Here is a 12,646-nt window from a genome sequence, read left to right as displayed (position 1 = left end):
CTAAAACAAGTGAGAGGACAAGGGTACGACGGTGCAAGTAATATGGCTGGTGAGTTTAATGGTTTGCAAGCAAAAATTATGAGAGAGAACAGTTCAGCTTATTTTGTACATTGTTTTGCTCACAAACTTAACTTGGTTGTTGTCGCCATTGCAATTTTTTTTTGCTGATGTGGGAGACTTCTTTGATATGATATCACTTATGGTGACGGTTGTTGGATCATCTTGTAAGCGAAAGGATAAACTTAGAGCGGATCATCAAGAAGAAGTGAGGAAAGCAATTGGTAAAGGCGAGATTGCTACAGGAACTGGACTCAATCAAGAACTTTCTCTTCAGAGGCCGGGAGACACTAGATGGAACTCTCACTACAGAACTTTGGTAGGTTTGTCAAAGATGTTTCCATCAGTGATTAAAGTGCTAGAATATGTTGAGGAAGATTGTACCGATCCTATTAAGAAACGTCAAGCCAGTGGGATTCTAAAATATTTTCAATCATTTGATTCTGCATTCTATCTACACATGATGATGACCATATTTTCTTTAACAAATGGGCTATCTAAAACCTTTCAGAGAAAGGATGTGGACATTGTTAATGCCATGTCAGATGTGGAATCCACTAAGAGAGAGGTACAAAAATCTTAGATCTGAGAATGGTTGGAATGATCTTCTGAACAAGGTACGTTCTTTTTGTGAGAAGAATGGGATTTTAGTAATGCACATGGAAGATCATTATGTGAATCAAAAGAAGATAAGGCAAAGGACCGGCATTAACAACGAGCATCATTATCGAATTGATTGTTTCTTTGCTATCCTAGATATGTTGGTAGAAGAGTTAAATGGAAGATTCAATGTTACAAATTCTGAGTTACTTTGTTGTATGTCAGCTTTGAGTCCAAGTGATCAGTTTTGTCACTACAATGTTGAGAAACTTATGAAATTGGCTCAGTTTTACCCTGATGACTTCAATGATTTGGTGAGTCTTGAGCATGAACTTGATCTCTATCTCGACAATGTAACCCATGATACAAGGTTTGCTAGCTTGGATAATATTGGAGATCTGGCTGAAATGATGGTGACTACAAAGAAGCATCTTTCTTATCCTTTGGTATACCGACTTATAAAACTTGCATTAACTTTCCCTGTTGCCACTGCAACCGTTGAGAGGTGCTTCTTAGCTATGAAGATTGTGAAGAATGCTCTACGTAACAAAATCAGTGATGATTTTATGCATCATTGCCTTATCTGCTTTGTTGAAAAAGATTTGTTGAGCAAAATTTCCAATGAAGTGATAGTTAAGTGTTTTCATGCAGTTCAAGATCGTTGTGGGATGAAACGAAAGGTAATGTGCTACCTAAAGCTCTTCTTTTTTCTTAATACCGACCTTCTTCAATGTTTTCACTCTTCCTCGATTTGATCATGTTTTCGTTCCTGTTGCAGGTTGTAGACTAGAGTGTTAGAAAAATATCTCAATGTTCTCTTCTGCAACTTTGAAACAATTTATTGTTATGCTGATAAGATTCATTGTCTCAAGTGTTTACTGGTTAGTTCCTTTCATTTTTAAAAGAACATGATTGTCAGGAATAAAGTGATTACGCCTACATTTTTTTACAAGGGTCCTTTTCTTGTTGGTTCATGAATGTGGTCATACTTTGCCCCCTCTTAAATTTTTTCCTGGGTCCGCCCCTGCTTGGTCGTAACGTTACCTTCCAAAATAATTTATCCCCGGTTTTCGCTGTGAGCTCTGGCACCGCTGCAAATCCCTGCTTCCCTTTGTGAAGGGAGTTTCTATTTACTTTTGTGTTATTTTATTTTCACTTTGAGTCATCACCTTCTGAATTAAGTACCAGACCTGAGAGCGTTGCTGACATCCTCATGCTTTGTGTCTAGTTAAATGTTGTTTGCAGCATGATTGGATCTCCCCTACCATGAATTACAATGTCTAGTCGCTGCTTGAACTTTGAAGTTGCTCTGCATTTATGTTTTGCAGTATCAGAAAGGGCTAGCGAGATACCACTGTTGTCATATTATATCATGATTGTTTTGACAAAGTATTGGCGTTTTGAGTTATCTTATTATTGCTCGCTAGTTGATTATGACATTGATATGGGCTAATAATGTTTCTAAGGGTTATTGATGTCATGATTTATGTTGAAAACCTGGGTGCTCTTTAAGCATGTATATGTAAACAAGAACAGAAGAGTTCGTAAAAGTTTTTCTTTTTTACTTTCAGTTTGTCAACTGAATTGCTCGAGGACAAACAATGGTTAAGCTTGGGGGAGTGGGTACGTCTCCATCATATCTACTTTTTCTAATGCTTTTGCTCTTGTTTTGGACTCTAATTTGCATGATTTGTATGAAATTAACCCGGACTGACGATGTTTTCAGCAGAACTATCGTGGTGTTGTTTTTGTGCAAAAATAAAAGTTCACGAAACTGAACGAAATTTTCTGAAGATTTTTTATGGAATAAAAAAAATACTGAAACCAAGACCCACTAGAGGGGAGTCCCGAGGTGCTCACTAGGCACCATGGCGCGCCACCCCCTCCCGGTGTGCCCTCGTGGGTAGTGGGGCCCTCGGGGCTCCGCTGACCCTATTTCCAGCACTATAAATTCTTATTTTTGGAGAAAAAAAGAGAGGAAATTCCATCGTGTTTCACGATACGGAACCGCCGCCACCTCATGTACTTCATCGTCAGCACCTTTGTTCTTGGGAAGAAGAGTAACAAATTAGCTATCCATCAGTTTCTCTTCGTCGGATTATCCAGCTCGAAGATGACCCTTACAATAACCGAAGTCCAGAACCGTTTGACCCTAGATACGTTGAACCAATAGGGTCATGCATGGAAGCACTTGTCCCACGTTTGCACAATGCCAGTGGAGTCAGAGGATGTCTCCATCGTCACGGGAGCATGGCTTGAAGTGGTCAACCAGCACCAGGGCTTGAAGAAGATACTGTTCCTCAGGCCGCACTTCTCCAAGGTTGTGAACGCCCACTCCGTCAGGCGCGGCAGCCCGAGTGGGATGGGTCCCCGAACTTGAATCAGAAGTCGGGCCTCATCTCTGTTGGAATTATGTGTCCTGCAAGTATATTCAAACATTGATATAGGAATTACTAATATTAGAAATACCTCATTATAGAATTGTACATTACTTTACATGATTATCATGGAATTATTATTTGTTGGAATACTTAAGTTATATACTTAAGGAAGCTGGTCAATTATCGGTGAAATACAATATACTTCCTCTCCTAAATATAAGTCTTTTAAGCGATTTCACTAGGGGAAATACAATATACAATATGCTTCATACGGAGCAAAATGAGTGAATCTACACTCTAAAGTATGTCTATATACATCCGTATGTAGTCCTCTAGTGAAATCTCTAAAAAGACTTATATTATGAAACGGAGGGAGTATTTTATATATTAGAAAGACTATCCGGGTACGCTGATAATTGGAAGGAGGTAGATTGTATAATTAGATTACAACCCTAATGTTCATCTACATAATTAGAGGAATTTACACTCTATTATGACGCGTTGCTCATAAGCATGTGTTCTGGGGACATAAACAAATAAGATCTGTTAACAGACAAATTATATCGTGGTTGGTAGTTTGATCTGGACTCTATCCGGGAACTAGTTTAAAGACTAGGAATCTTATAAGTGTAAAAGAGGTGGACTCTTTGGAAACACAGTATAAAAAGGTCCCTACTCCCTAGCCTCAGATATGCGATTGTGAGCGATACCACGGATAAGCGCAGAGGAATAGAGGGTAGATCAGAAACCGTAAATTTCTAATAAATCGGGAGGGGCAAAGATATCCCTGCGGGTTCGCTACTCGCTATACAATTGCTGTGTTTTCTCAGGAATGAGTGCTGTGCCCTGAAATGGAGGTTGAAAAAGGAAAATTGTTGTTTGTGGCGTGGACTTGAGTTGACTAGGTTAGGTGACAGATCAAATCATTTATATATATACAAAATGTTGCAGGGAAACTGTTTTGAATAGGTTATAGCTGACAGATCGGGAGCGGCGATTTGGCTCCCGAGCTTTATCTTTTTTGCCGACAGCTGCTTAGAAGTTTAAATAAGTTAAAACAAAAAGGAAACATCACGAATTAAATTATCTACCACAAAAAAAAATTATTTTTCTTTTAAAATTTTCTACTATTTATTTTGATTTGTATTTTTAACCGAACCTGGGAGCAGACTTGGATTTTTGTGACAGATAAGTTATTTCTAGAATTGTTGTTGTCGCGTGGACCCCTGGATGAATTGCCCTCAAGGCGGGCTGGCAAGCTGGTCCTCGTGGCCCAGCCGCTTGGCCCAGTCGACTAGCAGGGTACACACCACACACCACAGAATTTTCTATTTGGCAGAAGCCCCGCAGCGCTAGAAACGAACCGGCCCAATTAGCAACAGCTAGCCAACTCACTGGTTTTTTGTTTCTTTAAAAGGTTTTCTTGCTTCTTTGTTTGGTTTTTTCTTTTCTTTTCATTTACTGTTTCTTTTTTCTTCTCTATTTTTCCTTTTTTTGTTTTTTCTTTTCGTTTTTAAAAAGCCCCATCTTTCGAAAATTGTTCGGAAATTTCAAAAACTACTTGTTCTTTCGAAAAACATTCCAAATTTTAAAAAGTGTTCATGATTTCAGAAATTGTTCACAAAACAATGTTTGTATTTTTAAAAAAAGTTTCAGTCATTTAAAAAATGTTCTTAATTTTCAGATTGCAATGTTTTTGTTCAAATTTTTCATAACTATTCAAAAACAATTCAAGATTTCAAAAAATCTTTCTGTTTTAGAAATTGTACATAAATTGAAAACTTGTTCATAAATTCCAAAACTATTCATGTTTTCTTATTCTTTAGGTGCTACATAAAATGTTCCACAAATTTTAAAATTATTCATGTTTTTAAATTTTTTTGGAAGTTTTAGAATACAAAGGGGTTGTTCAGAGTTGTACTAATTACCGTGGAATTAAATTGACGAGTCATACAATGAAGCTATGGGAGAGAGTCACTGAGCACCGTCTAAGAAGAATGACAAACGTGACCAAAAATCAGTTTGGTTTCATGCCTGGGAGGTCGACCATGAAAGCCAATTTTTGGTACGACAACTTATAGAGAGATATAGGGAGCAGAAAAAAGGACTTGCATATGATTTTCATTGACTTGGAGAAGGCATATGATAAGACATCGCAAAATGTTATGTGGTGGGTCTTGAAGAAACACAAAGTTCAAGCAAAGTATATTACCCCCATCAAGGACATGTATGATAATGTTGTGACAAGTGTTCGGACAAGTGATGGCGACACTGATGGCTTTCCGATTAAGATAGGACTGCATCAGGGGTTAGCTTTGAGCCCTTATCTTTTTGCCTTGGTGATGGACGAGGTCACAAGGGATATACAAGGAGATATCCCATGGTGTGGTGCTAGTAGATGATAGTCGGACGAGGGTCAACAGAAAGTTGGAGTTATGGAGGCAAACCTTGAAATTGAAAGGTTTTAGACTTAGTAGGACTAAGACCGAGTACATGAGGTGCGCTTTCAGTACTACTAAGCGTGATGAGGAGGCGGTGTTAGCCTTGATGAGCAGGTGGTACCTCAGAAGGACACATTTTGTTATTCGGGGTCAATGTTGCAGAAGGATGGGGATATGGATGAAGTGGTTCCAAGCTTCTGGCATTCTCTGTGACAAGAGGGTGCCATAGAAGCTAAAATGCAAGTTTTATAGGACGACGGTTCGACCCGTAATGTTGTATGGCGCTGAGTGTTGGCCGACTAAAAGGCGACATGTGCAACAGCTAGGTGTGGCGGAGATGCGCATGTTGAGATGGATGTACGAGATACGGAATGATGATATACGAGATAGAGTTGTGGTAGCGCCAATTGAAGAGAAACTTGTCCAACATCGTTTGAGATGGTTTGAGCATATTCAACATATGCCTTCAGAAGCTCCAGTGCATAGCGGACGGCTAAAGCATGCTGGTAGTGTCAAGAGAGGTCGGGGTAGACCGAACTTGACATGGGAAGAGTCCGTAAAGAGAGATCTAAAGGATTGGAACATCATCAAAGAACTAACCATGGACAGGGGCGCGTGGAAGCTTGCTATCCATATGCCAGAATCATGAGTTGGTCGCGAGATCTTATGAGTTTCGCCTCTAGCCTATCCCAACTTGTTTGAGACTAAAGGCTTTGTTGTTATTCCTGTTGTTGTTGTTCGGAAGTTTTAGAATATGTTTGTGTTTCCAACTTTTCTTCTGAAATTTCGAAAAATGTTCTCGTTTTAAAAAGGGTCATTATTTGCAAAAAATGTTCCAGTTTTTCAAAAGTATTTATGTTTTCTAAATATTTGTTCACAAATTGAAAACTTGTTCATGAATTCCAAAAAATGTTCATGTTTTCTTATTCTTTAGGTTTCTCAAAAACTGTTCTAGTTTAAATTTTGTTCACAAATTATAAAATATTCCCGTTTTTAAATTTTGTGCGTAAGTTTCAAAATATGTTTGTGTTTCCAATTTTTGATCTGGAATTTAGAGAAATGTCCCCATTTCAAACAAATTGATCATTATATGCAAAACAAATGTTCCTGTTTTTCTAAAATGTTTTTGTTTTTTAAAGATTTGTTAACATATTGAAAACATGTTTGTGTTTTATTTTTCTTTAGATCTTTCAAAAAACGTTCTAGTTTATCATTTTAAATATATTCATGTTTTGAATTTTTTTTGGAAGTTTTAAAATATGTTGACATTTCCAACATTTTTTTCGGATTTCAAAAAAGTCCCCGTTTCAAAAACATTGGTCTTTATTTGCAAAGAATGTTCTGTTTTTCGAAAATATTTCTGTTTTTTTAAAATTTGTTCACAGATTGATATTTTTTTCCAGAAATTCCAAAAAATGTTTATGTTTTCTTATTCTTTAGGTGTTTCGAAAAATTTGTACACAATTTTCGGAACTGGAACATTTTTAAAACTCTTGAAATAATGAAAATGTGAAGAATTTTTTGAAAACATTAACAATTTTAAAAACCTTAGTTTAGAAAACATTCAAAGCAATTTTTCGAAAGAAAGAACATTTTTTGAAATCCCTGAACATTTTATGGAAACGAACAAATTTTTGAAAATGAACAAATTTTGAAAAATATGAACATTAGTCATGACGGTGACTCTGAATATGTTGTCATGGACCTAATGGGAAGCACCCCGGTCGCTCACGCCAGTAGGACCTGCACGCATGGCTCGAAGATGCCTCATGACATTGGTCCTGGGCACGCCCACGGTCCACCCGCCATGGACTGCCGAGGCGGTTCGCCTAGATCCGCAACGCCCGGTTAGATCAGATGCCATGGAGAGCCCCTACGGCACACCACCATGAAATGGACGACGCGGAGGCCCTCTTCGCCATCTACGAGACCCGGGAGTGGGTACTCAAGAATAATTTATAGGAGTAGTTTGACTCTTTGTGCTTGTGAACTTATTTTTATTGAACTTGATTTGTTTGTTTAAAGACTATGGTAAGGTCTGGTACCTACAAACATTTGTGATTATTATCTATGTTTATGTCTTATATCTTATCTTACCGTTCATGTGGGTGGAGCCTATTTTTAACTTCCCCTTATATATGTTGCTCCGCCATATGAGTTTGTAAGAAAAAATGCTTTATTGTACTGGATGAGCCGTTGGGTCAATTGACGCAGAGACCAAATGCAGTTTGGAAGTTAAGCAAACTATTTGAAGGATCCGTTTCCTCAACTGTCTATAAGTGATTAAATTTATACTACGTTTTTATTTGCCTTAACAATGATCATTGGCCATAACTTTTTTTGGTGATTTGTTTCTGATGACATGAGATTCTGTTCATGATGTACCTTTTCCTAACTGTGTGCAACTTCTGGGTGCAGAGACCAACTACAACCAGAAAGTTAAGCAAGCTATAAGAATCTTACAAAAACACGTGGGATGACCTGGTCAGCTAGAGTGGTAATGATCGTCTTTGTCTGTTGTTGGTAAATATATAGTGCAACTGTGCAAGTACAACTTTTAGAGCATTTTATGAGAGTTGTCCTTCGAATAATTCACCCAACTTTTGGTTGGTTGGTGGCCTCTTCAGATGGTGCCAACAGTTGATCCAGTCGTTGGGTTGCCCTAGCCGGCCAACGAAGCAAATGGGCAACGGTCATCATATTGTATCGTTGTGTAAATATACAAAGGCAATTACAAACAGAATAGGAATGCAATCACTTGTAGAAATTTCAGACACAAACACAATACGAGTTCACCTAAACTTTTCGTTCTGCTCATTACAAGTCTTCTTGACTATTGTTGATTTCTGCGCCAATGGATGCGCTTGGTCTATTTATATAGTTTACCTAATTTTCATTTTATGTTTCAAGTAGTGCACTTAATTTCTGTGTTGCGACTGGTCACTGCGAAATGGCGTAACGCGCCATCTATTTATTGTAGGAATGCTTGCTATTAATGAGAGTATATATCATGCCATGGAAAACAAACCGTAAAAGGAAGGTATGGGCGATGATCACCATCAGGGCAATTAGAAATGCAATACGATCATGATCATTTGCAGATACTTAAGAAGAAAAATCCTTCAAATCGTCAGATCTTGGCAAGACAAAAACCACATAGTTCACTTAACTTCCTAGCTGCAGTTAGTCTTGCGCCGATTGGCGCAACTTGTTGGTCTGCGAAGCCTACACGCAAGCAAGCCAAGTGAATCCCTGTCAAGTTCATTGTTGTTTTGACATTTCCGAAAGGAAGGAAGGATGGATCAGGAAGTGACACCAAGTCCTTGCTCGAAAACCCACCAGCTCCAGAAATCTACGGAGCTAGGAAACTGCTGCTCCCTAATTTTCAACTATGGCTCCGTCAGCTCCGCTCCTAGAGCTGTGGAGCGGAGCATCTCTGAACAAGGTGCAAATATGTGAGTGACCGAAAGTAATTTAAGCATGTCATATACTTCCGGATATTTACACAAATATTTACAAAGAAATGGAAAGCCAAACTTGGAATAGTAAAGTCAAACGGAGTTTACTTGAAACTTGGGAGAGATGCTTGCGAGGAGCTGCCGGTATGGATTGCAATTCCAAGCAAGCATGCAACTCAAAAGAAAATGACTCCCGAAAGCATACCCCAAGTATGTAAAAAAAAACAGACAATGATGTTCCAAAAAAGATAGATTGAGAGTGACGGAGCAGTTCAGCCCATTCACGTACGTGGGTGGAAGAGAAAAAATGAAATGAGTAAAACATACTACCTTTATACCATTATTGTAAAAAAGTCTTATATTATGGTATGAATGTAGTACGTATAATATAATGCTAAATAGGCGATGTAACACTAATATTGACATATTGGATAACATCTACTCCCTCTGTCCCATAATATAAAATCATTTTTATGTCAAAAACGCTCTTATATTATGGGACGGAGGGAGTATAGTTCAACGTCTGCATGCACGAGGAATCGAGATAACATTACAGAGAAACGCTAGATGCTTCTCCACCCAGGTTACATAAATCCAGATAACAATAAAAAAACAATATTAGAATTGTGAACTCAGTTCAAAGAGAGCTAAGCATGAAGCTTAAGCGGCAGATACGTTTTAAACATGGTTGTTGTCCTTCCTGTGTCATTTAAGCATACTACAGCCATATATAGCCCCAGATTCCAACATGAGATGCTAGTAGCTACCTCCCTTGGATAGCTTTGCCCCAAGATATTTTAAGAATCTCGTGGCGTTCTGCCACCTCCTTCATTGTTGGCCTAAGATCTGGTCCCAGTTTCGTGCACTCAATTGCTAGCTTCCCAATGTCTTCAAGCAGTATGACGTCTTCCGCGGCTGTGATATACTTATCAAACATCGCCGCTCCACTGTTGTCCGAATCATATGCTTTGTTATATAGGATAACAAGATCTGTTAGTTGACAATCTTCATCATATGTTGATAGCTTCCTGGTAATGAGTTCCAAGAGAATGATCCTGAAGCTGTACACATCGTTTTTGACTGTAAGAAGCCCACATTGTATGAAGGTTGGGTCGCTGTAGTGCATGTGCACGACTACAGAGTCATCATAATCGTACTCAATGGTAAGTGCCCTTGAGAGTGAAAATCTTGAGACCTTTGGCATGAAGTTATGGTCTACAAGTATATTGGAAGGGTTGATACTACCATGTCTGATGCAACCAGAATCAGATGAGTGCATGTATGCTAATGCTTTTGCAGTTCCCATTGCAATCTTCAGCCGCAATTCTAGGGGGAAATGGTTGCTACTATTCAGGAGGCTTGAAAGATTGCCTTCAGAAGCCTACTCGTATAGGAAAATCGGAATACCAACGTCCAAGCAAACGCCGAGCAGTTTGATGATATTCGTGTGGATGAGTTGAGCATGGATCGTCAATCCATTGACAAAATGAATTATATGCTCCTCATATGCATCAAGGGATTTCTTCACTGCCACCACTGTGTTATCCTCTAGAGTGCCTTTGTAAACCTCAGCTAACCAACCTTCACTGAGTAGACATGAGAAGTTCCGTGTGAATTCAGTTAGCTCCTTCTCAGTGAAAAATCGCATGTTGCCAAGCTTTACCAGTATATCAGAATTCACAACATCCATTTCGAAACTGCCCAAACATCTCATTAAGTTACTTGTGCCAACACTTTCTGTTCTCAAAAATAACTCCCGGTTTTCTTGTCTCCACAGCATCAAAAGGCGCTTAGCCACATCAGTAATTCTGGGACATTTATGAATGTCCAATATCAGGCAGTCAGTTGCCAGTTTTCCTATTTGCTCAAGAATCTTTATATTGCCTGTAGTAATTATTTCTCTGTCAAAAAGGTCCTTAGACCATTCGCCTTTACCACGGGCATTACTGAAAGTCGATATGAGGCTACAACTACCCTCCTTTACACTTTTCCTAGCTATTAATTCCAAGAGCACAGCTCCAAAACTATATACATCACTCTTTGGGGTAAGACGTCCCTCTCGAAGATATATAGGATCCATGTAATCTATACTTCCTTTTACATTCCTAGTGTATTGAGTGATGCCTCCTAAAAGAAGCCTTGACAGTCCAAAATCTGATACTTTTGCTGTAAGATTGGCATCTAGAAGTATGTTGGCAGGTTTAATATCGCCATGACATACAAGGCTGTCACCTGACAAATGCATAGAATGCAAGTAGATCAATGCTTCTGCACAGCCTATAGCAATACCCAACCTTACATCGAAAGGGATGGAAGTGTTACTGTTGTGGAGTATGTCATCGAGGTTTCCTTTGGAGATAAACTCAGTTACCATTGTTAGGGTAGTTTCCCCAATACAATAGCCAATGAGATTCACCACATTCATGTGGCTCATTTGACTATGAATGCTTACTTCATCCATAAACTCTTCTCTCAACTCTTGGCGGATATATCTCTTCACTGCAACTAGCTCATCGTCAAGGACTCCTCTAAAGACTTCTCCAAAACCACCTTTTCCGATAGGAGTGCTGTAGTTGTTAGTAATTCTTTCAATAGCATCTTATGTGAAATCTTTTATATTCTTGTTGATGTATACTGCATGCTTTGTCCTGTCATGGAACGGGACGAGATTCCCAGTCATGATGTTAATTTTGAGAATCTCAGTTCTGTGCCAATAGTATATATGCACAATTTGGAGGACTAAGCCACTTCCATCAAGAAAGTATTTTTAGCCTAGAGACCTGAACATTGAAGATGGGAAATCAAGGGGTTAGATCCTCTATTGTCAACTCAAATGTTCTACAAGAAAGATCAGATTACAGAAGCAAAGTAGCCCAACTACCCTGATTTACTATCTACACTCATAGCTGCATATTTCCCACAACAACATATTATGTAGTATGTACGTCGAACTAGAGAAGATATATGCTGGAGAGAAATCTAACATTCATCACCAAGACACCAACATACTTCAAACAACTCGAGTTGTATAAAATTAAAATGTCCAGTCTCTGTTTGAGATGCGACTGCTATGTTGATATGTGTGAATGCAGAGGCGGGAGACAATCCTCCTTTTCTAAAAAAAAGAATGTTGATATGCGTGTGTTTGAGATGCTGTTGCACGCAGACGCAGGGAGACAAGGATTGTGCTTTCACTAGTCACTAACGAGTAGCAACTACGGAGTAGTATTTTTCCTCACAAAATGGAGGAAAGGTTCACTTACACTAGGTTTTGAGATTTGAGCTCTTGCTGGGAGGAGGGATTGCACGGTTGGTCAGAGATGGTTGGAATCAATACAACAGATGAGTGCATAGACATGCAGTTGAGCATTCAGCCCATGTTTCTAACTATGAGCTGTACCTGTAAAGCCCATTGGCATCTGCAAAACCGTTACTAGATTCAGTTACAAGGTATTTGTGCAAGGCGTGGCCCTGTGGAATGGCAAATTTGTTCGATTAGCAGTTGCTGTCATTTTTTAGTTTATAAATAAATAGACTTGAACGATGTTGTCCCCGGAGCTAGGTGTTGCTTCCTATGTACTCCCTGTGTATCTAAATACTTGTAGTTGGGTAAAACATATGCGAATGAAGGAGGAGGGGTAGGAGCTGGCTGTGTCTGCTGAATGAAGGATGCGGGCACTAGTGGAAAACGGGCCTTTGGCCTGGACCC

The 12,646-nt window shown here is 39.0% G+C and overlaps 1 pseudogene; it reads right to left on the bottom strand.

Annotated features, from left to right (window-relative positions):
- Positions 1-9,700: 9,700 nt before the first annotated feature.
- The window catches only part of LOC123442253, a 37,248-nt pseudogene continuing 34,302 nt past the window's right edge, over positions 9,701-12,646 (bottom strand).

The sequence above is a fragment of the Hordeum vulgare genome, chromosome 3H, assembly GCF_904849725.1.
Source record: "Hordeum vulgare subsp. vulgare chromosome 3H, MorexV3_pseudomolecules_assembly, whole genome shotgun sequence".
Taxonomy (NCBI): Eukaryota; Viridiplantae; Streptophyta; class Magnoliopsida; order Poales; family Poaceae; genus Hordeum; species Hordeum vulgare.
The sequence above is the reverse complement of the archived record's forward strand: the minus strand, read 5'-3'. Positions and strand labels throughout refer to the sequence as shown.